The sequence below is a fragment of the Schistocerca serialis genome, chromosome 2 (genome assembly GCF_023864345.2).
Source record: "Schistocerca serialis cubense isolate TAMUIC-IGC-003099 chromosome 2, iqSchSeri2.2, whole genome shotgun sequence".
In the NCBI taxonomy this organism is placed as follows: Eukaryota; Metazoa; Arthropoda; class Insecta; order Orthoptera; family Acrididae; genus Schistocerca; species Schistocerca serialis.
The window spans coordinates 906,305,755-906,331,117 of record NC_064639.1 but is presented as its reverse complement, the minus strand read 5'-3'; the positions used below and the strand labels follow the sequence as shown (position 1 = coordinate 906,331,117).

The 25,363-nt window shown below is 54.0% G+C and overlaps 37 non-coding genes across 37 annotated transcripts; all 37 read left to right on the top strand.

Annotated features, from left to right (window-relative positions):
• The first annotated feature begins 6,799 nt into the window (after window positions 1–6,799).
• Window positions 6,800–6,872, top strand: Trnam-cau (transfer RNA methionine (anticodon CAU)). Its single transcript has one exon. It is a non-coding gene; the product is annotated as a tRNA-Met (tRNA).
• Window positions 6,873–7,177: 305 nt separating this feature from the next.
• Window positions 7,178–7,249, top strand: Trnae-uuc (transfer RNA glutamic acid (anticodon UUC)). Its single transcript has one exon. It is a non-coding gene; the product is annotated as a tRNA-Glu (tRNA).
• A 198-nt stretch (window positions 7,250–7,447) lies between these two features.
• Trnai-aau (transfer RNA isoleucine (anticodon AAU)) lies at window positions 7,448–7,521 on the top strand. The gene has a single exon. It is a non-coding gene; the product is annotated as a tRNA-Ile (tRNA).
• Window positions 7,522–8,400: 879 nt separating this feature from the next.
• Window positions 8,401–8,471, top strand: Trnag-gcc (transfer RNA glycine (anticodon GCC)). Its single transcript has one exon. It is a non-coding gene; the product is annotated as a tRNA-Gly (tRNA).
• Window positions 8,472–8,851: 380 nt separating this feature from the next.
• Trnam-cau (transfer RNA methionine (anticodon CAU)) lies at window positions 8,852–8,924 on the top strand. The gene has a single exon. It is a non-coding gene; the product is annotated as a tRNA-Met (tRNA).
• Window positions 8,925–9,229: 305 nt separating this feature from the next.
• Trnae-uuc (transfer RNA glutamic acid (anticodon UUC)) lies at window positions 9,230–9,301 on the top strand. Its single transcript has one exon. It is a non-coding gene; the product is annotated as a tRNA-Glu (tRNA).
• Window positions 9,302–9,499: 198 nt separating this feature from the next.
• Trnai-aau (transfer RNA isoleucine (anticodon AAU)) lies at window positions 9,500–9,573 on the top strand. The gene has a single exon. It is a non-coding gene; the product is annotated as a tRNA-Ile (tRNA).
• Window positions 9,574–10,452: 879 nt separating this feature from the next.
• On the top strand, window positions 10,453–10,523 carry Trnag-gcc (transfer RNA glycine (anticodon GCC)). The gene has a single exon. It is a non-coding gene; the product is annotated as a tRNA-Gly (tRNA).
• A 380-nt stretch (window positions 10,524–10,903) lies between these two features.
• Window positions 10,904–10,976, top strand: Trnam-cau (transfer RNA methionine (anticodon CAU)). The gene has a single exon. It is a non-coding gene; the product is annotated as a tRNA-Met (tRNA).
• A 305-nt stretch (window positions 10,977–11,281) lies between these two features.
• On the top strand, window positions 11,282–11,353 carry Trnae-uuc (transfer RNA glutamic acid (anticodon UUC)). The gene has a single exon. It is a non-coding gene; the product is annotated as a tRNA-Glu (tRNA).
• Window positions 11,354–11,551: 198 nt separating this feature from the next.
• Trnai-aau (transfer RNA isoleucine (anticodon AAU)) lies at window positions 11,552–11,625 on the top strand. The gene has a single exon. It is a non-coding gene; the product is annotated as a tRNA-Ile (tRNA).
• Window positions 11,626–12,504: 879 nt separating this feature from the next.
• Window positions 12,505–12,575, top strand: Trnag-gcc (transfer RNA glycine (anticodon GCC)). Its single transcript has one exon. It is a non-coding gene; the product is annotated as a tRNA-Gly (tRNA).
• Window positions 12,576–12,955: 380 nt separating this feature from the next.
• On the top strand, window positions 12,956–13,028 carry Trnam-cau (transfer RNA methionine (anticodon CAU)). Its single transcript has one exon. It is a non-coding gene; the product is annotated as a tRNA-Met (tRNA).
• A 305-nt stretch (window positions 13,029–13,333) lies between these two features.
• On the top strand, window positions 13,334–13,405 carry Trnae-uuc (transfer RNA glutamic acid (anticodon UUC)). Its single transcript has one exon. It is a non-coding gene; the product is annotated as a tRNA-Glu (tRNA).
• Window positions 13,406–13,603: 198 nt separating this feature from the next.
• On the top strand, window positions 13,604–13,677 carry Trnai-aau (transfer RNA isoleucine (anticodon AAU)). The gene has a single exon. It is a non-coding gene; the product is annotated as a tRNA-Ile (tRNA).
• An 879-nt stretch (window positions 13,678–14,556) lies between these two features.
• On the top strand, window positions 14,557–14,627 carry Trnag-gcc (transfer RNA glycine (anticodon GCC)). The gene has a single exon. It is a non-coding gene; the product is annotated as a tRNA-Gly (tRNA).
• A 380-nt stretch (window positions 14,628–15,007) lies between these two features.
• On the top strand, window positions 15,008–15,080 carry Trnam-cau (transfer RNA methionine (anticodon CAU)). The gene has a single exon. It is a non-coding gene; the product is annotated as a tRNA-Met (tRNA).
• Window positions 15,081–15,385: 305 nt separating this feature from the next.
• On the top strand, window positions 15,386–15,457 carry Trnae-uuc (transfer RNA glutamic acid (anticodon UUC)). Its single transcript has one exon. It is a non-coding gene; the product is annotated as a tRNA-Glu (tRNA).
• A 198-nt stretch (window positions 15,458–15,655) lies between these two features.
• On the top strand, window positions 15,656–15,729 carry Trnai-aau (transfer RNA isoleucine (anticodon AAU)). Its single transcript has one exon. It is a non-coding gene; the product is annotated as a tRNA-Ile (tRNA).
• Window positions 15,730–16,608: 879 nt separating this feature from the next.
• Trnag-gcc (transfer RNA glycine (anticodon GCC)) lies at window positions 16,609–16,679 on the top strand. Its single transcript has one exon. It is a non-coding gene; the product is annotated as a tRNA-Gly (tRNA).
• A 380-nt stretch (window positions 16,680–17,059) lies between these two features.
• On the top strand, window positions 17,060–17,132 carry Trnam-cau (transfer RNA methionine (anticodon CAU)). The gene has a single exon. It is a non-coding gene; the product is annotated as a tRNA-Met (tRNA).
• Window positions 17,133–17,437: 305 nt separating this feature from the next.
• Trnae-uuc (transfer RNA glutamic acid (anticodon UUC)) lies at window positions 17,438–17,509 on the top strand. The gene has a single exon. It is a non-coding gene; the product is annotated as a tRNA-Glu (tRNA).
• A 198-nt stretch (window positions 17,510–17,707) lies between these two features.
• On the top strand, window positions 17,708–17,781 carry Trnai-aau (transfer RNA isoleucine (anticodon AAU)). The gene has a single exon. It is a non-coding gene; the product is annotated as a tRNA-Ile (tRNA).
• An 879-nt stretch (window positions 17,782–18,660) lies between these two features.
• Window positions 18,661–18,731, top strand: Trnag-gcc (transfer RNA glycine (anticodon GCC)). Its single transcript has one exon. It is a non-coding gene; the product is annotated as a tRNA-Gly (tRNA).
• A 380-nt stretch (window positions 18,732–19,111) lies between these two features.
• Trnam-cau (transfer RNA methionine (anticodon CAU)) lies at window positions 19,112–19,184 on the top strand. The gene has a single exon. It is a non-coding gene; the product is annotated as a tRNA-Met (tRNA).
• A 305-nt stretch (window positions 19,185–19,489) lies between these two features.
• On the top strand, window positions 19,490–19,561 carry Trnae-uuc (transfer RNA glutamic acid (anticodon UUC)). Its single transcript has one exon. It is a non-coding gene; the product is annotated as a tRNA-Glu (tRNA).
• Window positions 19,562–19,759: 198 nt separating this feature from the next.
• Trnai-aau (transfer RNA isoleucine (anticodon AAU)) lies at window positions 19,760–19,833 on the top strand. Its single transcript has one exon. It is a non-coding gene; the product is annotated as a tRNA-Ile (tRNA).
• An 879-nt stretch (window positions 19,834–20,712) lies between these two features.
• On the top strand, window positions 20,713–20,783 carry Trnag-gcc (transfer RNA glycine (anticodon GCC)). The gene has a single exon. It is a non-coding gene; the product is annotated as a tRNA-Gly (tRNA).
• Window positions 20,784–21,163: 380 nt separating this feature from the next.
• Trnam-cau (transfer RNA methionine (anticodon CAU)) lies at window positions 21,164–21,236 on the top strand. Its single transcript has one exon. It is a non-coding gene; the product is annotated as a tRNA-Met (tRNA).
• Window positions 21,237–21,541: 305 nt separating this feature from the next.
• On the top strand, window positions 21,542–21,613 carry Trnae-uuc (transfer RNA glutamic acid (anticodon UUC)). Its single transcript has one exon. It is a non-coding gene; the product is annotated as a tRNA-Glu (tRNA).
• A 198-nt stretch (window positions 21,614–21,811) lies between these two features.
• Window positions 21,812–21,885, top strand: Trnai-aau (transfer RNA isoleucine (anticodon AAU)). Its single transcript has one exon. It is a non-coding gene; the product is annotated as a tRNA-Ile (tRNA).
• Window positions 21,886–22,764: 879 nt separating this feature from the next.
• Trnag-gcc (transfer RNA glycine (anticodon GCC)) lies at window positions 22,765–22,835 on the top strand. The gene has a single exon. It is a non-coding gene; the product is annotated as a tRNA-Gly (tRNA).
• A 380-nt stretch (window positions 22,836–23,215) lies between these two features.
• On the top strand, window positions 23,216–23,288 carry Trnam-cau (transfer RNA methionine (anticodon CAU)). The gene has a single exon. It is a non-coding gene; the product is annotated as a tRNA-Met (tRNA).
• Window positions 23,289–23,593: 305 nt separating this feature from the next.
• Trnae-uuc (transfer RNA glutamic acid (anticodon UUC)) lies at window positions 23,594–23,665 on the top strand. The gene has a single exon. It is a non-coding gene; the product is annotated as a tRNA-Glu (tRNA).
• Window positions 23,666–23,863: 198 nt separating this feature from the next.
• On the top strand, window positions 23,864–23,937 carry Trnai-aau (transfer RNA isoleucine (anticodon AAU)). The gene has a single exon. It is a non-coding gene; the product is annotated as a tRNA-Ile (tRNA).
• Window positions 23,938–24,816: 879 nt separating this feature from the next.
• Trnag-gcc (transfer RNA glycine (anticodon GCC)) lies at window positions 24,817–24,887 on the top strand. The gene has a single exon. It is a non-coding gene; the product is annotated as a tRNA-Gly (tRNA).
• Window positions 24,888–25,267: 380 nt separating this feature from the next.
• On the top strand, window positions 25,268–25,340 carry Trnam-cau (transfer RNA methionine (anticodon CAU)). The gene has a single exon. It is a non-coding gene; the product is annotated as a tRNA-Met (tRNA).
• The last annotated feature ends 23 nt before the right edge of the window (window positions 25,341–25,363 follow it).

Sequence of the window (25,363 nt, the reverse complement as noted above, 5' to 3'; positions counted from 1 at the left end):
GAGTGTGATGACCAAAAGATCATCACCCTGCGTGGAAGTTGACAGAGGATCCGAACCCGACTCGTCGGGAAGCACTACAGCATTCACTCGGCAATGGCCATAATATCTTGAATACACTGGTTCTCAACCGATAAAGAGAAAATGAAAGAAAATGTCCGATTGCCGATGCGTAACAACTTTGGCCCTGGTCAGTACTTGGGCGGGTGAGCGCATGGGAACACAGGGCACTATTGGCAGTTTTACTTCCTATTTTTGTTTCTCCTTTGACTGATTCGGTCAGGGAAACGCCACCGTGAAATGAAGGGGGCGTGCTGTGTGTCCATCGCCTCGCCTCTCCTTGCCTCTCTCAGTCGTTTCTCGTGCTTGTCGTTTTGATATAGGCCGATTTGAGAGCGTCAGCTCTCGCGTCAGCTGAGCAAAGTCGAGACAAGTCGAGACACACTAAGGGCTGGCGCTTGGAAGGCAACTATGCTGACCATTACACCACCACCGCACAAGCGAGCGCCCCGCCTCCGCGCTGTGTCGGCTTCCCGCCTGTCGGCAGCGGCCGAAGGTGATCGTACCCGGCAGGCGCATTTCGAGGCAGGCTAGGGGAGCACATCCAGACGCATTCGGACAGCGTATCCGTGCACATCGCTCGGGGCAGCGGGACGGTTGCGGCTTTGTTTACGTCGCCGGGACTTTGGCGCTTCGTTCTTCGTGATTGCTGCTTTACAGATTTGTAAGTAACAAAATGTCGACATTTTCGAGAGCTAACACCGTTCAGTGTGTCTTTGATAGAAGTGCAGTCCGCCCTACCGCATTTGAAATACACGAATGGTTATTCGAAGACTTAAAGATACCGGAGGAAATCGTAGACACCTTTCAATTGGACTTTGTTCAGTATTGCTTGTTCTTGAAATTTACGTCTGGGGACATGTGTGAAAAATTTGTTGCTAAATTTGGTGGCAGTCGCCGTTTTAAACATGCCGATGGTAGTATTAGTAATGTGCAAATTGTGGCGTCAGGGTTTGGAATTCGAACTGTCCGTGTTTTTAATGTACCACCTGAATGCCCTGATCAAGTTTTCTCTCGTGCCTTGTCGCGGTTTGGTGACGTTCTGAACATTACGATGGAGAAATGGTCTAGTGCATACCGTTATAAAGTTGCTAGTGGTGTCCGTAGTGTACGGATGGACCTGAAACAACATATTCCTTCCTACTTTGTAATCGGTGGGGTTCGTGCACAGATCTCATATATCGGGCAACCGCCGACATGTGCCGTATGTCATTCCACGGAACATTTAAGGGGTGCCTGCCCTCGACGGCGGCCTGTTCAGTTACCGCGCCAAGATGTTGTGGGTGGTAGCGATAACTTTGTGCCCCTTATGAGTGAGATTGTAGCAGGAACATCCTTTACCGGTCCGACCGACCGACCGACCGTATGACCGTCGGCCGTTGCTTCTGTCGAAGACAGGTCCGTCGCGGAACATAATAACACGACTGTCGGGCAGGAGGAAATGGAGGTTGTCCAGGACCCGCCTGCCCCGACCGACCGGGTTGATGACGAACGGGACGTACGCCCTGTTAATACTGATGCCGTTCAATCGGGGTCGGTGGAGGCAACAGATGCTTCTTTACCCCCGCCGCCCCTCCCGGTGCCAACTTCTGCCGAAACTGTAACGCCTTCAGCGGAAAGTAAAAAGCAACGCCGCCAGCGGGGCAAGGGTAAACAGGTCAGGGATCCGAACCCGGCCGGCCTCGCGAATCCGCCGGCCACGGAGAGTGGCAGTGAAAGTGAGACAATGTCACAGGGTTCCTCCCGTAATAGCAGCCCCGCCAGGACGGAGAAGATTCGAGCACACACTGCTCACTTGAAACAATTTCTCAGTGCCGGGAAGGAACAGGACATTGCTGCTGCAAAGCGTAAATTAGAACAGGCCAGTGAGCAGTTGCCACAGCGCCCGCGCAAACATTCTGTGCCGTCACAGCCGGCGGCCGTAACATCGCGCGGCGGCCAGGCGGAAGCCACCCAGTCGTCGGGCGACGCACGGCCACCCCCGCCACCTGACAGTCACAGCCCGTGGTGGCAGCAGCAGGAGGACGAGGGGGGCCAGTAGACGTGTGCGAAGACCTACATCGTTGTCATGAGTCCACCTACATTGCACTTGACATGGCAACTACTGTATCTTGTACTGCGTCCAGTGTATTGTCGTGCCATGTTTCTGTAGAATTGCTACTAACCACTACAGTGTTTTAAGACCTACTGAAATTTCCATTTTTATGCCAGATGCTGTTCGTTTACGTGTAAGTCCGTCATTTTATCACTTCGTTGGTGTTTTTTCTCTTGCTCTGTATTGTCCATCTGCTTAAAATGTCAACGCAATCACACCCCACGGGTATGTTTTCTGTTTTGACATTAAACGTTGCCGGTATCTCAGCGGCGCACAAGATAGCAGCTTTTACAGACGTTTTATTTCATGGAAATTTTAGTATTGCCCTTCTTCAAGAGGTATCTAGTCACGTTTTTAGCAATATCCCAGGTTATGATGTTGTTTACAATTTGAATAGTGATAATAATTGTGGCACTGCGATTTTATATAAGTCGTCTTTAGAACCTACGGACATCCAACTTCTCCCAAATGGTCGTGTCTTAGCGTGTGTGATTGAGGGAGTCCAATTTGTCAACGTTTATGTGCCCTCGGGGACTGATCAAAAACGCACACGCGCTCGTTTTTTTACCACGGACGTATGCCCCTTTTTGGCTACGGCTCGCCCCATCATATTGGGTGGCGATTTTAATTGTGTTGTTGCCTCTGCTGACCAATACCCCACCCCCACTAAATGTGCTGAACTGACTACCCTTTTAAATGCAGTGGACTTGCGTGATACGTGGCGTCACTACCATCCCATTATGACGCAGTATACGCACTTTTCTACTAGGGGGGCCAGTCGAATTGATAGGATCTACGTTTCACGGGAGCTCACAGACGTTTTATGTGCAGTCGAAGTTCTGCCTGTCGCCGTGAGTGATCACTGTGGCTACGTGTGCGTTTTGCGGTTGCAGTGCTGTCGCACGAAATCTCTTCCGGCATATTGGAAATTAAATACCGGCCATCTGGGTGCCGAAGGGCTCCGTGCGGAGATACGTGTCGCATGGCAGCAGTGTTTAACAAAGTTCCATACTTACGGGTCCTGCATCGAATGGTGGGTGGCGCATGCCAAACCAATTTTGCGGAAGGCGGCGCAATTATATAGTCGAGAAGCGAGTTACTGGCACAGGCGTACGTTGGCATTTTATCAGCAGTGCTTACAGGATGCTATCCATGCACCTGTTGGCCCGGACGCAAATATTAGACTCCGCCTGAGCAAAATTAAAACCCAGATTCTGAGGCTGCACCGGGAAAGGTCGAGGGGTTTAACGGTTCGGAGCCGTCCGTTATGCCACATCGATGACGAGGAGCCGTCGCTCTATCATCTTGCCCGGGAGAAGACACAGGCTCGCAAAAAGTATATTGATGCGCTAGAAACTGATGCGGGGATTGTCTTATCGCAGCGGCACGAAATTGTACGTCATATCTCCGACTATTATACTTCGCTCTTTCACGATACTACCGTGGACGGAGAGGCCATGCGACTTTTATTACATGACTTAGTCGACTGCATGTCCGAACCTGACCGTGAAGAGCTGGTTGCAGAGGTGTCTAATCAGGACGTGTTACAGATCTTGAAAGCCAGTGCAACGGGCAAGTCGCCTGGACCCGACGGTCTTCCTACAGAATTTTATATTACTTTCTGGGATATTGTAGGGGACAAGTTTACGGTACTGGTGAACGAAGTGCTTCGCGGCTTCGTCATCCCGAGTCAGTTTCTCGAAGGGCACATTGTTCTTATCCCCCAAAAACGGGGTCCGTGTCGTGTCACCGATCTGCGGCCAATTACGCTGCTGAATGCTGATTACAAGTTGGCGGCCAGATGTGTTGCAGCGAAGTTACAGGCAGTCATGGACAAAGTCATCTGCCCGTTTCAATCCTGCGGCGTTAAGAGGCGGACCATTTTCAATGCAGCGTCTACCTATCGTGACATCATCGCTTACTCGGCCGTCCATCGGCTTTCAGCCGGTGTTCTTTCTCTGGACTTTGCCAACGCGTTTGACAGGATGAGCCACGATTATTTGATGCATGTTATGGACAGAATGGGCTTTGGCCTCCGCTTCATTTGCGTGATTCGCCATTTCCTGACAGGAGCCAGTTCGGTGGTGACGATTAATGGATGGCGAACACCACCTATAATTCTTCGTAGGTCGGTGCGACAGGGCTGTCCCTTATCTATGTACCTTTTTGTCATTGCTTTGGACCCACTGCTGCGTGCGCTTGACCGCACGATAGGCGGCGTGGATATTCATCTTGCCACTGTGAAATGTCTCGCTTATGCTGATGACGTAGGTGTTTTTATCGGCGACGACGACGATTTTCATCACATCCGGCCCTTACTGAGGAGGTATGAACGTGCGTCGGGTGCCTTGATAAATCCAAGGAAGACCGTAATGATTCCTTTAGGAAATTGTGAAGTGGATCCCGATCAGACTTGGTTTCGCGTAGCCCGTCACCACATTATCTTGGGCCTTGACGTTACTGCTAATCCCCAACAGATGCGGACGCGCACCTGGCGCCGGCTGCTCAATCATGTCAAAGGCCTTTGTAAGACTTACGCCAGCCGACGCCTCACCCTCCTCCAGAAGGTCGACCTAATTAACAGCGCCGTGTATTCCAAGGCGTGGTACGTGGCACAACTCCTGGACGTTCCACGACCACTCGCCCGATCATTTTCGCAGGCCGCTTACTGGCTCCTGTGGCGCCACGAAATCTTCAAGGTTCGGGCGGCAACGTGCGTCCTCGGCACCACCTTCGGAGGACTCGGCCTCGTCGATTTTTCCAGGAAGTGTTCGGCGCTGCTGGTGCACCGCATGGCCACCTTGCAAGCTGACAGCCCGGATGGAACGGCGGCGGCCATGCTCGTCGCTTACCGGCCGCCCTCCGAGAGCGCACCGGTGTCCGTGGTGGGCATCCCGTATCAACTCGGCTACGTCAGAGCTTACTACCTGCAGCGGAGCTACGTCCTGGAAACGGCGCTGGACAGGTACAGGAATGTTCGCCGACTGTATGCGGCAATGGTGGGGAGGCCCCCCCCTCACAAGCTCGCTCTTCGTTTCCCCGCGACCGACTGGCGGCAAGTGTGGCTGAATATTCATCACTCCGTGTTGCCCTCCGGCGTTCGGTCCCAGTGGTATAAACTGGTTAACAATACGGTGGCCACTAACCAACGTCTCTCGGACATCCGCCTGCTGCCGTCTGCCAACTGTGGTGCATGCGGCGTTCCAGACACACGGGAGCATCGCTTTCAATGTCGCCTCGTGTCGGCCATCTGGGAACTGTGTAGGGTCATGGTGGCTCTGATCAACAGGACGACACCCTCGCACGTGACACTCAATGATGTTCTTGCGCCAGGGTTTAAACCCTTCCCTCGCGCGAAGCACAATACCATGGTGTGGCTCTTAGGTCACACAGTCTTCGCCATTCTGGATTGCCAAGTCCAGGACGTATACACATATTTAGCATACTTGTGGGATGCACATTCCCATGTACAGCGGCTGAAACATTATAACGAACTTTTTGCCAATTTTCTGTGTGCGGCGTTAAAACATGGTTACGCGAAGATGTTCAATAATTGATACATTGCAAACTCCATTTAAGACTGAAGAGCCTATCTCTTATTTTTCGTTTTTTTTTTTCAATCATTTTTGTTTGGATTTGACCAGATGGTTTTGATGGATCTGTGAGACAATTATGCGCTAAAGAAGAAGATTATCTTTTATTTACTTTATTTGACTTATGGCAGTGGTGCATTTCGTTTTCCACATGGAAGTGACAATATTATTTTAATTCCCATTTACTACCTTCTTCTTATGATCTTAGGAGTGCGTTTTTAATTTGTCTTCTCCACGCGCATCCTTTTCTCCGAGAATGGACATGGAACTTAATTGTGTGTTTTTTGTATAAGAAAGACTTTTAGTTACTCGTCGTCTGTGGCATCTTTTAGGATGTATCTATTATTTTGCCATTTTCATTGTTTGAAGAGGACCATTGTCTTTTATTGTGTATTTCATTGATGGACGGAAGATTAGAGTTTGTGGAAGACTTTTCATTTCTTGTTTGATTTTCACGATATGATCCACGAGAGCAGCCGTCGGCGACGAGCGTATACCACAACCGATATGATAGCGTTGAAGCTCGCCGATGAAGGCATATTTTGGTGAGAGCAAGGAGGGCTATAAGGGGAGCTGGGAGGCCCAAAAAAAAGAAAAGAAAAAAAAGAAAAAAAAAAGTGGTAGAATGCTCGCCTGCCACGCGGGCGGCCCGGGTTCGATTCCCGGCCGATGCATCATTTTGCTTTTCCCGCGATAATGCTGCCGCGTGGCTTGCGCGCTTGAGATGCACGATCCACAAGAATGTATAGCTGGATTCCCTTGAGAAGAACCGAGAACGCAGCACTCGCGGGTCCCCACTAGGACGCTCGCATCATGTTCTACAGACTAGCGTCGGCCTGGCCTCACAAGTTGCTGTGTCCCGGTGCCTCCGAGGCACTGAACTTTAACGACAAGGAGTGCTGCCTATCGTTGCAACAGCTGCAGCAACACCGCAATCAACTGGGCCGGCAGTGCACGTGTAGCAACAGAACACGTTATCCAGGAAGTACAGTGTCTCTACGTCTAATATTGGGTACGGTATTTAGGCAGTTTCCAGGACAAGCAGTTCACCCGTGCCTCGGTAGCGCAGTAGGCAGCGCGTAAGTCTCATAATCTTAAGGTCGTGAGTTCGATCCTCACCTGGGGCATTTAATTTTCTGTGACTGATGCTGGTGCTGTTGCTAGGGCGCCAACGTATTTATTGTTTGTTATCCACAACGTTTCAACGCTTCAGCGGGAGAATGTTTACTTCCTGTTATTGCTACTTACAGCTTCCCTTTTCCTCTTCTCCCAGCAGAGCACGAAGCCAAAAGCACTGCTCTGCGACGTTTGAGGTGCGCGCCTTGCCAGTCAGTATGTGTAAAGATGCTCGCAAAGAGAGAGGGGCGCCGACGCGGCCCTCGACACGAAATGCGACAAGCGACCGTACGAACGGTCGAATGAAACGGCCACATCCGGTGTGGTCTAGTGGCTAGGATACCTGGCTTTCACCCAGGAGGCCCGGGTTCGATTCCCGGTACCGGAACGGAATTTTTTCCACACGAATCGTGACAAGTTTGAGCTGTCCGAGCGGCCGTTTCCCGTCCTGCTCGCAATATAGCTACTGTTTCGTGACCGTCAGCAGAATATAGACTAGGGAAGCAGACACACGACGCCCATAGAAATGGTGTATGGCTTCATGCCACCCGTTTCCAGCGTAGGGCTGAGCAACTGCGTCTGCCGAGGCCCGTTAGCTCAATTGGTTAGAGCGTCGTGCTAATAACGCGAAGGTCGTGGGTTCGATCCCCCCACGGGCCACTACTCTTTTACTACTGCGAAAAGGCAGCGCCGATTTCAGCTGGCGAGTGTGATGACCAAAAGATCATCACCCTGCGTGGAAGTTGACAGAGGATCCGAACCCGACTCGTCGGGAAGCACTACAGCATTCACTCGGCAATGGCCATAATATCTTGAATACACTGGTTCTCAACCGATAAAGAGAAAATGAAAGAAAATGTCCGATTGCCGATGCGTAACAACTTTGGCCCTGGTCAGTACTTGGGCGGGTGAGCGCATGGGAACACAGGGCACTATTGGCAGTTTTACTTCCTATTTTTGTTTCTCCTTTGACTGATTCGGTCAGGGAAACGCCACCGTGAAATGAAGGGGGCGTGCTGTGTGTCCATCGCCTCGCCTCTCCTTGCCTCTCTCAGTCGTTTCTCGTGCTTGTCGTTTTGATATAGGCCGATTTGAGAGCGTCAGCTCTCGCGTCAGCTGAGCAAAGTCGAGACAAGTCGAGACACACTAAGGGCTGGCGCTTGGAAGGCAACTATGCTGACCATTACACCACCACCGCACAAGCGAGCGCCCCGCCTCCGCGCTGTGTCGGCTTCCCGCCTGTCGGCAGCGGCCGAAGGTGATCGTACCCGGCAGGCGCATTTCGAGGCAGGCTAGGGGAGCACATCCAGACGCATTCGGACAGCGTATCCGCGCACATTTCGCATCCTTTGGCAAGAGTCGGCGCCGGCGACGCAAGAGTACGCAGAGGACCGCGTTCTGGCGGCATTTTTAAGCAGTGCAGTGCAGGATTCAGCGTCTGCAGCACCTTCTCCACAGAATGCTACGGCGCTTGACGGCAGTCCCACTTTCCCTTGAGACATCTGCTCGGGAAGCAGCGTGAAGTTACCGCTGGCCCGAGCATCGGTGGTTCAGTGGTAGAATGCTCGCCTGCCACGCGGGCGGCCCGGGTTCGATTCCCGGCCGATGCATCATTTTGCTTTTCCCGCGATAATGCTGCCGCGTGGCTTGCGCGCTTGAGATGCACGATCCACAAGAATGTATAGCTGGATTCCCTTGAGAAGAACCGAGAACGCAGCACTCGCGGGTCCCCACTAGGACGCTCGCATCATGTTCTACAGACTAGCGTCGGCCTGGCCTCACAAGTTGCTGTGTCCCGGTGCCTCCGAGGCACTGAACTTTAACGACAAGGAGTGCTGCCTATCGTTGCAACAGCTGCAGCAACACCGCAATCAACTGGGCCGGCAGTGCACGTGTAGCAACAGAACACGTTATCCAGGAAGTACAGTGTCTCTACGTCTAATATTGGGTACGGTATTTAGGCAGTTTCCAGGACAAGCAGTTCACCCGTGCCTCGGTAGCGCAGTAGGCAGCGCGCAAGTCTCATAATCTTAAGGTCGTGAGTTCGATCCTCACCCGGGGCATTTAATTTTCTGTGACTGATGCTGGTGCTGTTGCTAGGGCGCCAACGTATTTCTTGTTTGTTATCCACAACGTTTCAACGCTTCAGCGGGAGAATGTTTACTTCCTGTTATTGCTACTTACAGCTTCCCTTTTCCTCTTCTCCCAGCAGAGCACGAAGCCAAAAGCACTGCTCTGCGACGTTTGAGGTGCGCGCCTTGCCAGTCAGTATGTGTAAAGATGCTCGCAAAGAGAGAGGGGCGCCGACGCGGCCCTCGACACGAAATGCGACAAGCGACCGTACGAACGGTCGAATGAAACGGCCACATCCGGTGTGGTCTAGTGGCTAGGATACCTGGCTTTCACCCAGGAGGCCCGGGTTCGATTCCCGGTACCGGAACGGAATTTTTTCCACACGAATCGTGACAAGTTTGAGCTGTCCGAGCGGCCGTTTCCCGTCCTGCTCGCAATATAGCTACTGTTTCGTGACCGTCAGCAGAATATAGACTAGGGAAGCAGACACACGACGCCCATAGAAATGGTGTATGGCTTCATGCCACCCGTTTCCAGCGTAGGGCTGAGCAACTGCGTCTGCCGAGGCCCGTTAGCTCAGTTGGTTAGAGCGTCGTGCTAATAACGCGAAGGTCGTGGGTTCGATCCCCCCACGGGCCACTACTCTTTTACTACTGCGAAAAGGCAGCGCCGATTTCAGCTGGCGAGTGTGATGACCAAAAGATCATCACCCTGCGTGGAAGTTGACAGAGGATCCGAACCCGACTCGTCGGGAAGCACTACAGCATTCACTCGGCAATGGCCATAATATCTTGAATACACTGGTTCTCAACCGATAAAGAGAAAATGAAAGAAAATGTCCGATTGCCGATGCGTAACAACTTTGGCCCTGGTCAGTACTTGGGCGGGTGAGCGCATGGGAACACAGGGCACTATTGGCAGTTTTACTTCCTATTTTTGTTTCTCCTTTGACTGATTCGGTCAGGGAAACGCCACCGTGAAATGAAGGGGGCGTGCTGTGTGTCCATCGCCTCGCCTCTCCTTGCCTCTCTCAGTCGTTTCTCGTGCTTGTCGTTTTGATATAGGCCGATTTGAGAGCGTCAGCTCTCGCGTCAGCTGAGCAGAGTCGAGACAAGTCGAGACACACTAAGGGCTGGCGCTTGGAAGGCAACTATGCTGACCATTACACCACCACCACACAAGCGAGCGCCCCGCCTCCGCGCTGTGTCGGCTTCCCGCCTGTCGGCAGCGGCCAAAGGTGATCGTACCCGGCAGGCGCATTTCGAGGCAGGCTAGGGGAGCACATCCAGACGCATTCGGACAGCGTATCCGCGCACATTTCGCATCCTTTGGCAAGAGTCGGCGCCGGCGACGCAAGAGTACGCAGAGGACCGCGTTCTGGCGGCATTTTTAAGCAGTGCAGTGCAGGATTCAGCGTCTGCAGCACCTTCTCCACAGAATGCTACGGCGCTTGACGGCAGTCCCACTTTCCCTTGAGACATCTGCTCGGGAAGCAGCGTGAAGTTACCGCTGGCCCGAGCATCGGTGGTTCAGTGGTAGAATGCTCGCCTGCCACGCGGGCGGCCCGGGTTCGATTCCCGGCCGATGCATCATTTTGCTTTTCCCGCGATAATGCTGCCGCGTGGCTTGCGCGCTTGAGATGCACGATCCACAAGAATGTATAGCTGGATTCCCTTGAGAAGAACCGAGAACGCAGCACTCGCGGGTCCCCACTAGGACGCTCGCATCATGTTCTACAGACTAGCGTCGGCCTGGCCTCACAAGTTGCTGTGTCCCGGTGCCTCCGAGGCACTGAACTTTAACGACAAGGAGTGCTGCCTATCGTTGCAACAGCTGCAGCAACACCGCAATCAACTGGGCCGGCAGTGCACGTGTAGCAACAGAACACGTTATCCAGGAAGTACAGTGTCTCTACGTCTAATATTGGGTACGGTATTTAGGCAGTTTCCAGGACAAGCAGTTCACCCGTGCCTCGGTAGCGCAGTAGGCAGCGCGCAAGTCTCATAATCTTAAGGTCGTGAGTTCGATCCTCACCCGGGGCATTTAATTTTCTGTGACTGATGCTGGTGCTGTTGCTAGGGCGCCAACGTATTTCTTGTTTGTTATCCACAACGTTTCAACGCTTCAGCGGGAGAATGTTTACTTCCTGTTATTGCTACTTACAGCTTCCCTTTTCCTCTTCTCCCAGCAGAGCACGAAGCCAAAAGCACTGCTCTGCGACGTTTGAGGTGCGCGCCTTGCCAGTCAGTATGTGTAAAGATGCTCGCAAAGAGAGAGGGGCGCCGACGCGGCCCTCGACACGAAATGCGACAAGCGACCGTACGAACGGTCGAATGAAACGGCCACATCCGGTGTGGTCTAGTGGCTAGGATACCTGGCTTTCACCCAGGAGGCCCGGGTTCGATTCCCGGTACCGGAACGGAATTTTTTCCACACGAATCGTGACAAGTTTGAGCTGTCCGAGCGGCCGTTTCCCGTCCTGCTCGCAATATAGCTACTGTTTCGTGACCGTCAGCAGAATATAGACTAGGGAAGCAGACACACGACGCCCATAGAAATGGTGTATGGCTTCATGCCACCCGTTTCCAGCGTAGGGCTGAGCAACTGCGTCTGCCGAGGCCCGTTAGCTCAGTTGGTTAGAGCGTCGTGCTAATAACGCGAAGGTCGTGGGTTCGATCCCCCCACGGGCCACTACTCTTTTACTACTGCGAAAAGGCAGCGCCGATTTCAGCTGGCGAGTGTGATGACCAAAAGATCATCACCCTGCGTGGAAGTTGACAGAGGATCCGAACCCGACTCGTCGGGAAGCACTACAGCATTCACTCGGCAATGGCCATAATATCTTGAATACACTGGTTCTCAACCGATAAAGAGAAAATGAAAGAAAATGTCCGATTGCCGATGCGTAACAACTTTGGCCCTGGTCAGTACTTGGGCGGGTGAGCGCATGGGAACACAGGGCACTATTGGCAGTTTTACTTCCTATTTTTGTTTCTCCTTTGACTGATTCGGTCAGGGAAACGCCACCGTGAAATGAAGGGGGCGTGCTGTGTGTCCATCGCCTCGCCTCTCCTTGCCTCTCTCAGTCGTTTCTCGTGCTTGTCGTTTTGATATAGGCCGATTTGAGAGCGTCAGCTCTCGCGTCAGCTGAGCAGAGTCGAGACAAGTCGAGACACACTAAGGGCTGGCGCTTGGAAGGCAACTATGCTGACCATTACACCACCACCACACAAGCGAGCGCCCCGCTTCCGCGCTGTGTCGGCTTCCCGCCTGTCGGCAGCGGCCGAAGGTGATCGTACCCGGCAGGCGCATTTCGAGGCAGGCTAGGGGAGCACATCCAGACGCATTCGGACAGCGTATCCGCGCACATTTCGCATCCTTTGGCAAGAGTCGGCGCCGGCGACGCAAGAGTACGCAGAGGACCGCGTTCTGGCGGCATTTTTAAGCAGTGCAGTGCAGGATTCAGCGTCTGCAGCACCTTCTCCACAGAATGCTACGGCGCTTGACGGCAGTCCCACTTTCCCTTGAGACATCTGCTCGGGAAGCAGCGTGAAGTTACCGCTGGCCCGAGCATCGGTGGTTCAGTGGTAGAATGCTCGCCTGCCACGCGGGCGGCCCGGGTTCGATTCCCGGCCGATGCATCATTTTGCTTTTCCCGCGATAATGCTGCCGCGTGGCTTGCGCGCTTGAGATGCACGATCCACAAGAATGTATAGCTGGATTCCCTTGAGAAGAACCGAGAACGCAGCACTCGCGGGTCCCCACTAGGACGCTCGCATCATGTTCTACAGACTAGCGTCGGCCTGGCCTCACAAGTTGCTGTGTCCCGGTGCCTCCGAGGCACTGAACTTTAACGACAAGGAGTGCTGCCTATCGTTGCAACAGCTGCAGCAACACCGCAATCAACTGGGCCGGCAGTGCACGTGTAGCAACAGAACACGTTATCCAGGAAGTACAGTGTCTCTACGTCTAATATTGGGTACGGTATTTAGGCAGTTTCCAGGACAAGCAGTTCACCCGTGCCTCGGTAGCGCAGTAGGCAGCGCGCAAGTCTCATAATCTTAAGGTCGTGAGTTCGATCCTCACCCGGGGCATTTAATTTTCTGTGACTGATGCTGGTGCTGTTGCTAGGGCGCCAACGTATTTCTTGTTTGTTATCCACAACGTTTCAACGCTTCAGCGGGAGAATGTTTACTTCCTGTTATTGCTACTTACAGCTTCCCTTTTCCTCTTCTCCCAGCAGAGCACGAAGCCAAAAGCACTGCTCTGCGACGTTTGAGGTGCGCGCCTTGCCAGTCAGTATGTGTAAAGATGCTCGCAAAGAGAGAGGGGCGCCGACGCGGCCCTCGACACGAAATGCGACAAGCGACCGTACGAACGGTCGAATGAAACGGCCACATCCGGTGTGGTCTAGTGGCTAGGATACCTGGCTTTCACCCAGGAGGCCCGGGTTCGATTCCCGGTACCGGAACGGAATTTTTTCCACACGAATCGTGACAAGTTTGAGCTGTCCGAGCGGCCGTTTCCCGTCCTGCTCGCAATATAGCTACTGTTTCGTGACCGTCAGCAGAATATAGACTAGGGAAGCAGACACACGACGCCCATAGAAATGGTGTATGGCTTCATGCCACCCGTTTCCAGCGTAGGGCTGAGCAACTGCGTCTGCCGAGGCCCGTTAGCTCAGTTGGTTAGAGCGTCGTGCTAATAACGCGAAGGTCGTGGGTTCGATCCCCCCACGGGCCACTACTCTTTTACTACTGCGAAAAGGCAGCGCCGATTTCAGCTGGCGAGTGTGATGACCAAAAGATCATCACCCTGCGTGGAAGTTGACAGAGGATCCGAACCCGACTCGTCGGGAAGCACTACAGCATTCACTCGGCAATGGCCATAATATCTTGAATACACTGGTTCTCAACCGATAAAGAGAAAATGAAAGAAAATGTCCGATTGCCGATGCGTAACAACTTTGGCCCTGGTCAGTACTTGGGCGGGTGAGCGCATGGGAACACAGGGCACTATTGGCAGTTTTACTTCCTATTTTTGTTTCTCCTTTGACTGATTCGGTCAGGGAAACGCCACCGTGAAATGAAGGGGGCGTGCTGTGTGTCCATCGCCTCGCCTCTCCTTGCCTCTCTCAGTCGTTTCTCGTGCTTGTCGTTTTGATATAGGCCGATTTGAGAGCGTCAGCTCTCGCGTCAGCTGAGCAGAGTCGAGACAAGTCGAGACACACTAAGGGCTGGCGCTTGGAAGGCAACTATGCTGACCATTACACCACCACCACACAAGCGAGCGCCCCGCCTCCGCGCTGTGTCGGCTTCCCGCCTGTCGGCAGCGGCCGAAGGTGATCGTACCCGGCAGGCGCATTTCGAGGCAGGCTAGGGGAGCACATCCAGACGCATTCGGACAGCGTATCCGCGCACATTTCGCATCCTTTGGCAAGAGTCGGCGCCGGCGACGCAAGAGTACGCAGAGGACCGCGTTCTGGCGGCATTTTTAAGCAGTGCAGTGCAGGATTCAGCGTCTGCAGCACCTTCTCCACAGAATGCTACGGCGCTTGACGGCAGTCCCACTTTCCCTTGAGACATCTGCTCGGGAAGCAGCGTGAAGTTACCGCTGGCCCGAGCATCGGTGGTTCAGTGGTAGAATGCTCGCCTGCCACGCGGGCGGCCCGGGTTCGATTCCCGGCCGATGCATCATTTTGCTTTTCCCGCGATAATGCTGCCGCGTGGCTTGCGCGCTTGAGATGCACGATCCACAAGAATGTATAGCTGGATTCCCTTGAGAAGAACCGAGAACGCAGCACTCGCGGGTCCCCACTAGGACGCTCGCATCATGTTCTACAGACTAGCGTCGGCCTGGCCTCACAAGTTGCTGTGTCCCGGTGCCTCCGAGGCACTGAACTTTAACGACAAGGAGTGCTGCCTATCGTTGCAACAGCTGCAGCAACACCGCAATCAACTGGGCCGGCAGTGCACGTGTAGCAACAGAACACGTTATCCAGGAAGTACAGTGTCTCTACGTCTAATATTGGGTACGGTATTTAGGCAGTTTCCAGGACAAGCAGTTCACCCGTGCCTCGGTAGCGCAGTAGGCAGCGCGCAAGTCTCATAATCTTAAGGTCGTGAGTTCGATCCTCACCCGGGGCATTTAATTTTCTGTGACTGATGCTGGTGCTGTTGCTAGGGCGCCAACGTATTTCTTGTTTGTTATCCACAACGTTTCAACGCTTCAGCGGGAGAATGTTTACTTCCTGTTATTGCTACTTACAGCTTCCCTTTTCCTCTTCTCCCAGCAGAGCACGAAGCCAAAAGCACTGCTCTGCGACGTTTGAGGTGCGCGCCTTGCCAGTCAGTATGTGTAAAGATGCTCGCAAAGAGAGAGGGGCGCCGACGCGGCCCTCGACACGAAATGCGACAAGCGACCGTACGAACGGTCGAATGAAACGGCCACATCCGGTGTGGTCTAGTGGCTAGGATACCTGGCTTTCACCCAGGAGGCCCGGGTTCGATTCCCGGTACCGGAACGGAATTTTTTCCACACGAATCGTGACAAGTTTGAGCTGTCCGAGCGGCCGTTTCCCGTCCTGCTCGCAATATAGCTACTGTTTCGTGACCGTCAGCAGAATATAGACTAGGGAAGCAGACACACGACGCCCATAGAAATGGTGTATGGCTTCATGCCACCCGTTTCCAGCGTAGGGCTGAGCAACTGCGTCTGCCGAGGCCCGTTAGCTCAGTTGGTTAGAGCGTCGTGCTAATAACGCGAAGGTCGTGGGTTCGATCCCCCCACGGGCCACTACTCTTTTACTACTGCGAAAAGGCAGCGCCGATTTCAGCTGGCGAGTGTGATGACCAAAAGATCATCACCCTGCGTGGAAGTTGACAGAGGATCCGAACCCGACTCGTCGGGAAGCACTACAGCATTCACTCGGCAATGGCCATAATATCTTGAATACACTGGTTCTCAACCGATAAAGAGAAAATGAAAGAAAATGTCCGATTGCCGATGCGTAACAACTTTGGCCCTGGTCAGTACTTGGGCGGGTGAGCGCATGGGAACACAGGGCACTATTGGCAGTTTTACTTCCTATTTTTGTTTCTCCTTTGACTGATTCGGTCAGGGAAACGCCACCGTGAAATGAAGGGGGCGTGCTGTGTGTCCATCGCCTCGCCTCTCCTTGCCTCTCTCAGTCGTTTCTCGTGCTTGTCGTTTTGATATAGGCCGATTTGAGAGCGTCAGCTCTCGCGTCAGCTGAGCAGAGTCGAGACAAGTCGAGACACACTAAGGGCTGGCGCTTGGAAGGCAACTATGCTGACCATTACACCACCACCACACAAGCGAGCGCCCCGCCTCCGCGCTGTGTCGGCTTCCCGCCTGTCGGCAGCGGCCGAAGGTGATCGTACCCGGCAGGCGCATTTCGAGGCAGGCTAGGGGAGCACATCCAGACGCATTCGGACAGCGTATCCGCGCACATTTCGCATCCTTTGGCAAGAGTCGGCGCCGGCGACGCAAGAGTACGCAGAGGACCGCGTTCTGGCGGCATTTTTAAGCAGTGCAGTGCAGGATTCAGCGTCTGCAGCACCTTCTCCACAGAATGCTACGGCGCTTGACGGCAGTCCCACTTTCCCTTGAGACATCTGCTCGGGAAGCAGCGTGAAGTTACCGCTGGCCCGAGCATCGGTGGTTCAGTGGTAGAATGCTCGCCTGCCACGCGGGCGGCCCGGGTTCGATTCCCGGCCGATGCATCATTTTGCTTTTCCCGCGATAATGCTGCCGCGTGGCTTGCGCGCTTGAGATGCACGATCCACAAGAATGTATAGCTGGATTCCCTTGAGAAGAACCGAGAACGCAGCACTCGCGGGTCCCCACTAGGACGCTCGCATCATGTTCTACAGACTAGCGTCGGCCTGGCCTCACAAGTTGCTGTGTCCCGGTGCCTCCGAGGCACTGAACTTTAACGACAAGGAGTGCTGCCTATCGTTGCAACAGCTGCAGCAACACCGCAATCAACTGGGCCGGCAGTGCACGTGTAGCAACAGAACACGTTATCCAGGAAGTACAGTGTCTCTACGTCTAATATTGGGTACGGTATTTAGGCAGTTTCCAGGACAAGCAGTTCACCCGTGCCTCGGTAGCGCAGTAGGCAGCGCGCAAGTCTCATAATCTTAAGGTCGTGAGTTCGATCCTCACCCGGGGCATTTAATTTTCTGTGACTGATGCTGGTGCTGTTGCTAGGGCGCCAACGTATTTCTTGTTTGTTATCCACAACGTTTCAACGCTTCAGCGGGAGAATGTTTACTTCCTGTTATTGCTACTTACAGCTTCCCTTTTCCTCTTCTCCCAGCAGAGCACGAAGCCAAAAGCACTGCTCTGCGACGTTTGAGGTGCGCGCCTTGCCAGTCAGTATGTGTAAAGATGCTCGCAAAGAGAGAGGGGCGCCGACGCGGCCCTCGACACGAAATGCGACAAGCGACCGTACGAACGGTCGAATGAAACGGCCACATCCGGTGTGGTCTAGTGGCTAGGATACCTGGCTTTCACCCAGGAGGCCCGGGTTCGATTCCCGGTACCGGAACGGAATTTTTTCCACACGAATCGTGACAAGTTTGAGCTGTCCGAGCGGCCGTTTCCCGTCCTGCTCGCAATATAGCTACTGTTTCGTGACCGTCAGCAGAATATAGACTAGGGAAGCAGACACACGACGCCCATAGAAATGGTGTATGGCTTCATGCCACCCGTTTCCAGCGTAGGGCTGAGCAACTGCGTCTGCCGAGGCCCGTTAGCTCAGTTGGTTAGAGCGTCGTGCTAATAACGCGAAGGTCGTGGGTTCGATCCCCCCACGGGCCACTACTCTTTTACTACTGCGAAAAGGCAGCGCCGATTTCAGCTGGCGAGTGTGATGACCAAAAGATCATCACCCTGCGTGGAAGTTGACAGAGGATCCGAACCCGACTCGTCGGGAAGCACTACAGCATTCACTCGGCAATGGCCATAATATCTTGAATACACTGGTTCTCAACCGATAAAGAGAAAATGAAAGAAAATGTCCGATTGCCGATGCGTAACAACTTTGGCCCTGGTCAGTACTTGGGCGGGTGAGCGCATGGGAACACAGGGCACTATTGGCAGTTTTACTTCCTATTTTTGTTTCTCCTTTGACTGATTCGGTCAGGGAAACGCCACCGTGAAATTAAGGGGGCGTGCTGTGTGTCCATCGCCTCGCCTCTCCTTGCCTCTCTCAGTCGTTTCTCGTGCTTGTCGTTTTGATATAGGCCGATTTGAGAGCGTCAGCTCTCGCGTCAGCTGAGCAGAGTCGAGACAAGTCGAGACACACTAAGGGCTGGCGCTTGGAAGGCAACTATGCTGACCATTACACCACCACCACACAAGCGAGCGCCCCGCCTCCGCGCTGTGTCGGCTTCCCGCCTGTCGGCAGCGGCCGAAGGTGATCGTACCCGGCAGGCGCATTTCGAGGCAGGCTAGGGGAGCACATCCAGACGCATTCGGACAGCGTATCCGCGCACATTTCGCATCCTTTGGCAAGAGTCGGCGCCGGCGACGCAAGAGTACGCAGAGGACCGCGTTCTGGCGGCATTTTTAAGCAGTGCAGTGCAGGATTCAGCGTCTGCAGCACCTTCTCCACAGAATGCTACAGCGCTTGACGGCAGTCCCACTTTCCCTTGAGACATCTGCTCGGGAAGCAGCGTGAAGTTACCGCTGGCCCGAGCATCGGTGGTTCAGTGGTAGAATGCTCGCCTGCCACGCGGGCGGCCCGGGTTCGATTCCCGGCCGATGCATCATTTTGCTTTTCCCGCGATAATGCTGCCGCGTGGCTTGCGCGCTTGAGATGCACGATCCACAAGAATGTATAGCTGGATTCCCTTGAGAAGAACCGAGAACGCAGCACTCGCGGGTCCCCACTAGGACGCTCGCATCATGTTCTACAGACTAGCGTCGGCCTGGCCTCACAAGTTGCTGTGTCCCGGTGCCTCCGAGGCACTGAACTTTAACGACAAGGAGTGCTGCCTATCGTTGCAACAGCTGCAGCAACACCGCAATCAACTGGGCCGGCAGTGCACGTGTAGCAACAGAACACGTTATCCAGGAAGTACAGTGTCTCTACGTCTAATATTGGGTACGGTATTTAGGCAGTTTCCAGGACAAGCAGTTCACCCGTGCCTCGGTAGCGCAGTAGGCAGCGCGCAAGTCTCATAATCTTAAGGTCGTGAGTTCGATCCTCACCCGGGGCATTTAATTTTCTGTGACTGATGCTGGTGCTGTTGCTAGGGCGCCAACGTATTTCTTGTTTGTTATCCACAACGTTTCAACGCTTCAGCGGGAGAATGTTTACTTCCTGTTATTGCTACTTACAGCTTCCCTTTTCCTCTTCTCCCAGCAGAGCACGAAGCCAAAAGCACTGCTCTGCGACGTTTGAGGTGCGCGCCTTGCCAGTCAGTATGTGTAAAGATGCTCGCAAAGAGAGAGGGGCGCCGACGCGGCCCTCGACACGAAATGCGACAAGCGACCGTACGAACGGTCGAATGAAACGGCCACATCCGGTGTGGTCTAGTGGCTAGGATACCTGGCTTTCACCCAGGAGGCCCGGGTTCGATTCCCGGTACCGGAACGGAATTTTTTCCACACGAATCGTGACAAGTTTGAGCTGTCCGAGCGGCCGTTTCCCGTCCTGCTCGCAATATAGCTACTGTTTCGTGACCGTCAGCAGAATATAGACTAGGGAAGCAGACACACGACGCCCATAGAAATGGTGTATGGCTTCATGCCACCCGTTTCCAGCGTAGGGCTGAGCAACTGCGTCTGCCGAGGCCCGTTAGCTCAGTTGGTTAGAGCGTCGTGCTAATAACGCGAAGGTCGTGGGTTCGATCCCCCCACGGGCCACTACTCTTTTACTACTGCGAAAAGGCAGCGCCGATTTCAGCTGGCGAGTGTGATGACCAAAAGATCATCACCCTGCGTGGAAGTTGACAGAGGATCCGAACCCGACTCGTCGGGAAGCACTACAGCATTCACTCGGCAATGGCCATAATATCTTGAATACACTGGTTCTCAACCGATAAAGAGAAAATGAAAGAAAATGTCCGATTGCCGATGCGTAACAACTTTGGCCCTGGTCAGTACTTGGGCGGGTGAGCGCATGGGAACACAGGGCACTATTGGCAGTTTTACTTCCTATTTTTGTTTCTCCTTTGACTGATTCGGTCAGGGAAACGCCACCGTGAAATGAAGGGGGCGTGCTGTGTGTCCATCGCCTCGCCTCTCCTTGCCTCTCTCAGTCGTTTCTCGTGCTTGTCGTTTTGATATAGGCCGATTTGAGAGCGTCAGCTCTCGCGTCAGCTGAGCAAAGTCGAGACAAGTCGAGACACACTAAGGGCTGGCGCTTGGAAGGCAACTATGCTGACCATTACACCACCACCGCACAAGCGAGCGCCCCGCCTCCGCGCTGTGTCGGCTTCCCGCCTGTCGGCAGCGGCCGAAGGTGATCGTACCCGGCAGGCGCATTTCGAGGCAGGCTAGGGGAGCACATCCAGACGCATTCGGACAGCGTATCCGCGCACATTTCGCATCCTTTGGCAAGAGTCGGCGCCGGCGACGCAAGAGTACGCAGAGGACCGCGTTCTGGCGGCATTTTTAAGCAGTGCAGTGCAGGATTCAGCGTCTGCAGCACCTTCTCCACAGAATGCTACGGCGCTTGACGGCAGTCCCACTTTCCCTTGAGACATCTGCTCGGGAAGCAGCGTGAAGTTACCGCTGGCCCGAGCATCGGTGGTTCAGTGGTAGAATGCTCGCCTGCCACGCGGGCGGCCCGGGTTCGATTCCCGGCCGATGCATCATTTTGCTTTTCCCGCGATAATGCTGCCGCGTGGCTTGCGCGCTTGAGATGCACGATCCACAAGAATGTATAGCTGGATTCCCTTGAGAAGAACCGAGAACGCAGCACTCGCGGGTCCCCACTAGGACGCTCGCATCATGTTCTACAGACTAGCGTCGGCCTGGCCTCACAAGTTGCTGTGTCCCGGTGCCTCCGAGGCACTGAACTTTAACGACAAGGAGTGCTGCCTATCGTTGCAACAGCTGCAGCAACACCGCAATCAACTGGGCCGGCAGTGCACGTGTAGCAACAGAACACGTTATCCAGGAAGTACAGTGTCTCTACGTCTAATATTGGGTACGGTATTTAGGCAGTTTCCAGGACAAGCAGTTCACCCGTGCCTCGGTAGCGCAGTAGGCAGCGCGCAAGTCTCATAATCTTAAGGTCGTGAGTTCGATCCTCACCCGGGGCATTTAATTTTCTGTGACTGATGCTGGTGCTGTTGCTAGGGCGCCAACGTATTTCTTGTTTGTTATCCACAACGTTTCAACGCTTCAGCGGGAGAATGTTTACTTCCTGTTATTGCTACTTACAGCTTCCCTTTTCCTCTTCTCCCAGCAGAGCACGAAGCCAAAAGCACTGCTCTGCGACGTTAGAGGTGCGCGCCTTGCCAGTCAGTATGTGTAAAGATGCTCGCAAAGAGAGAGGGGCGCCGACGCGGCCCTCGACACGAAATGCGACAAGCGACCGTACGAACGGTCGAATGAAACGGCCACATCCGGTGTGGTCTAGTGGCTAGGATACCTGGCTTTCTCCCAGGAGGCCCGGGTTCGATTCCCGGTACCGGAACGGAATTTTTTCCACACGAATCGTGACAAGTTTGAGCTGTCCGAGCGGCCGTTTCCCGTCCTGCTCGCAATATAGCTACTGTTTCGTGACCGTCAGCAGAATATAGACTAGGGAAGCAGACACACGACGCCCATAGAAATGGTGTATGGCTTCATGCCACCCGTTTCCAGCGTAGGGCTGAACAACTGCGTCTGCCGAGGCCCGTTAGCTCGGTTGGTTAGAGCGTCGTGCTAATAACGCGAAGGTCGTGGGTTCGATCCCCCCACGGGCCACTACTCTTTTACTACTGCGAAAAGGCAGCGCCGATTTCAGCTGGCGAGTGTGATGACCAAAAGATCATCACCCTGCGTGGAAGTTGACAGAGGATCCGAACCCGACTCGTCGGGAAGCACTACAGCATTCACTCGGCAATGGCCATAATATCTTGAATACACTGGTTCTCAACCGATAAAGAGAAAATGAAAGAAAATGTCCGATTGCCGATGCGTAACAACTTTGGCCCTTGTCAGTACTTGCGCGGGTGAGCGCATGGGAACACAGGGCACTATTGGCAGTTTTACTTCCTATTTTTGTTTCTCCTTTGACTGATTCGGTCAGGGAAACGCCACCGTGAAATGAAGGGGGCGTGCTGTGTGTCCATCGCCTCGCCTCTCCTTGCCTCTCTCAGTCGTTTCTCGTGCTTGTCGTTTTGATATAGGCCGATTTGAGAGCGTCAGCTCTCGCGTCAGCTGAGCAAAGTCGAGACAAGTCGAGACACACTAAGGGCTGGCGCTTGGAAGGCAACTATGCTGACCATTACACCACCACCGCACAAGCGAGCGCCCCGCCTCCGCGCTGTGTCGGCTTCCCGCCTGTCGGCAGCGGCCGAAGGTGATCGTACCCGGCAGGCGCATTTCGAGGCAGGCTAGGGGAGCACATCCAGACGCATTCGGACAGCGTATCCGCGCACATTTCGCATCCTTTGGCAAGAGTCGGCGCCGGCGACGCAAGAGTACGCAGAGGACCGCGTTCTGGCGGCATTTTTAAGCAGTGCAGTGCAGGATTCAGCGTCTGCAGCACCTTCTCCACAGAATGCTACGGCGCTTGACGGCAGTCCCACTTTCCCTTGAGACATCTGCTCGGGAAGCAGCGTGAAGTTATCGCTGGCCCGAGCATCGGTGGTTCAGTGGTAGAATGCTCGCCTGCCACGCGGGCGGCCCGGGTTCGATTCCCGGCCGATGCATCATTTTGCTTTTCCCGCGATAATGCTGCCGCGTGGCTTGCGCGCTTGAGATGCACGATCCACAAGAATGTATAGCTGGATTCCCTTGAGAAGAACCGAGAACGCAGCACTCGCGGGTCCCCACTAGGACGCTCGCATCATGTTCTACAGACTAGCGTCGGCCTGGCCTCACAAGTTGCTGTGTCCCGGTGCCTCCGAGGCACTGAACTTTAACGACAAGGAGTGCTGCCTATCGTTGCAACAGCTGCAGCAACACCGCAATCAACTGGGCCGGCAGTGCACGTGTAGCAACAGAACACGTTATCCAGGAAGTACAGTGTCTCTACGTCTAATATTGGGTACGGTATTTAGGCAGTTTCCAGGACAAGCAGTTCACCCGTGCCTCGGTAGCGCAGTAGGCAGCGCGCAAGTCTCATAATCTTAAGGTCGTGAGTTCGATCCTCACCCGGGGCATTTAATTTTCTGTGACTGATGCTGGTGCTGTTGCTAGGGCGCCAACGTATTTCTTGTTTGTTATCCACAACGTTTCAACGCTTCAGCGGGAGAATGTTTACTTCCTGTTATTGCTACTTACAGCTTCCCTTTTCCTCTTCTCCCAGCAGAGCACGAAGCCAAAAGCACTGCTCTGCGACGTTTGAGGTGCGCGCCTTGCCAGTCAGTATGTGTAAAGATGCTCGCAAAGAGAGAGGGGCGCCGACGCGGCCCTCGACACGAAATGCGACAAGCGACCGTACGAACGGTCGAATGAAACGGCCACATCCGGTGTGGTCTAGTGGCTAGGATACCTGGCTTTCACCCAGGAGGCCCGGGTTCGATTCCCGGTACCGGAACGGAATTTTTTCCACACGAATCGTGACAAGTTTGAGCTGTCCGAGCGGCCGTTTCCCGTCCTGCTCGCAATATAGCTACTGTTTCGTGACCGTCAGCAGAATATAGACTAGGGAAGCAGACACACGACGCCCATAGAAATGGTGTATGGCTTCATGCCACCCGTTTCCAGCGTAGGGCTGAGCAACTGCGTCTGCCGAGGCCCGTTAGCTCAGTTGGTTAGAGCGTCGTGCTAATAACGCGAAGGTCGTGGGTTCGATCCCCCCACGGGCCACTACTCTTTTACTACTGCGAAAAGGCAGCGCCGATTTCAGCTGGCGAGTGTGATGACCAAAAGATCATCACCCTGCGTGGAAGTTGACAGAGGATCCGAACCCGACTCGTCGGGAAGCACTACAGCATTCACTCGGCAATGGCCATAATATCTTGAATACACTGGTTCTCAACCGATAAAGAGAAAATGAAAGAAAATGTCCGATTGCCGATGCGTAACAACTTTGGCCCTGGTCAGTACTTGGGCGGGTGAGCGCATGGGAACACAGGGCACTATTGGCAGTTTTACTTCCTATTTTTGTTTCTCCTTTGACTGATTCGGTCAGGGAAACGCCACCGTGAAATGAAGGGGGCGTGCTGTGTGTCCATCGCCTCGCCTCTCCTTGCCTCTCTCAGTCGTTTCTCGTGCTTGTCGTTTTGATATAGGCCGATTTGAGAGCGTCAGCTCTCGCGTCAGCTGAGCAAAGTCGAGACAAGTCGAGACACACTAAGGGCTGGCGCTTGGAAGGCAACTATGCTGACCATTACACCACCACCGCACAAGCGAGCGCCCCGCCTCCGCGCTGTGTCGGCTTCCCGCCTGTCGGCAGCGGCCGAAGGTGATCGTACCCGGCAGGCGCATTTCGAGGCAGGCTAGGGGAGCACATCCAGACGCATTCGGACAGCGTATCCGCGCACATTTCGCATCCTTTGGCAAGAGTCGGCGCCGGCGACGCAAGAGTACGCAGAGGACCGCGTTCTGGCGGCATTTTTAAGCAGTGCAGTGCAGGATTCAGCGTCTGCAGCACCTTCTCCACAGAATGCTACGGCGCTTGACGGCAGTCCCACTTTCCCTTGAGACATCTGCTCGGGAAGCAGCGTGAAGTTACCGCTGGCCCGAGCATCGGTGGTTCAGTGGTAGAATGCTCGCCTGCCACGCGGGCGGCCCGGGTTCGATTCCCGGCCGATGCATCATTTTGCTTTTCCCGCGATAATGCTGCCGCGTGGCTTGCGCGCTTGAGATGCACGATCCACAAGAATGTATAGCTGGATTCCCTTGAGAAGAACCGAGAACGCAGCACTCGCGGGTCCCCACTAGGACGCTCGCATCATGTTCTACAGACTAGCGTCGGCCTGGCCTCACAAGTTGCTGTGTCCCGGTGCCTCCGAGGCACTGAACTTTAACGACAAGGAGTGCTGCCTATCGTTGCAACAGCTGCAGCAACACCGCAATCAACTGGGCCGGCAGTGCACGTGTAGCAACAGAACACGTTATCCAGGAAGTACAGTGTCTCTACGTCTAATATTGGGTACGGTATTTAGGCAGTTTCCAGGACAAGCAGTTCACCCGTGCCTCGGTAGCGCAGTAGGCAGCGCGCAAGTCTCATAATCTTAAGGTCGTGAGTTCGATCCTCACCCGGGGCATTTAATTTTCTGTGACTGATGCT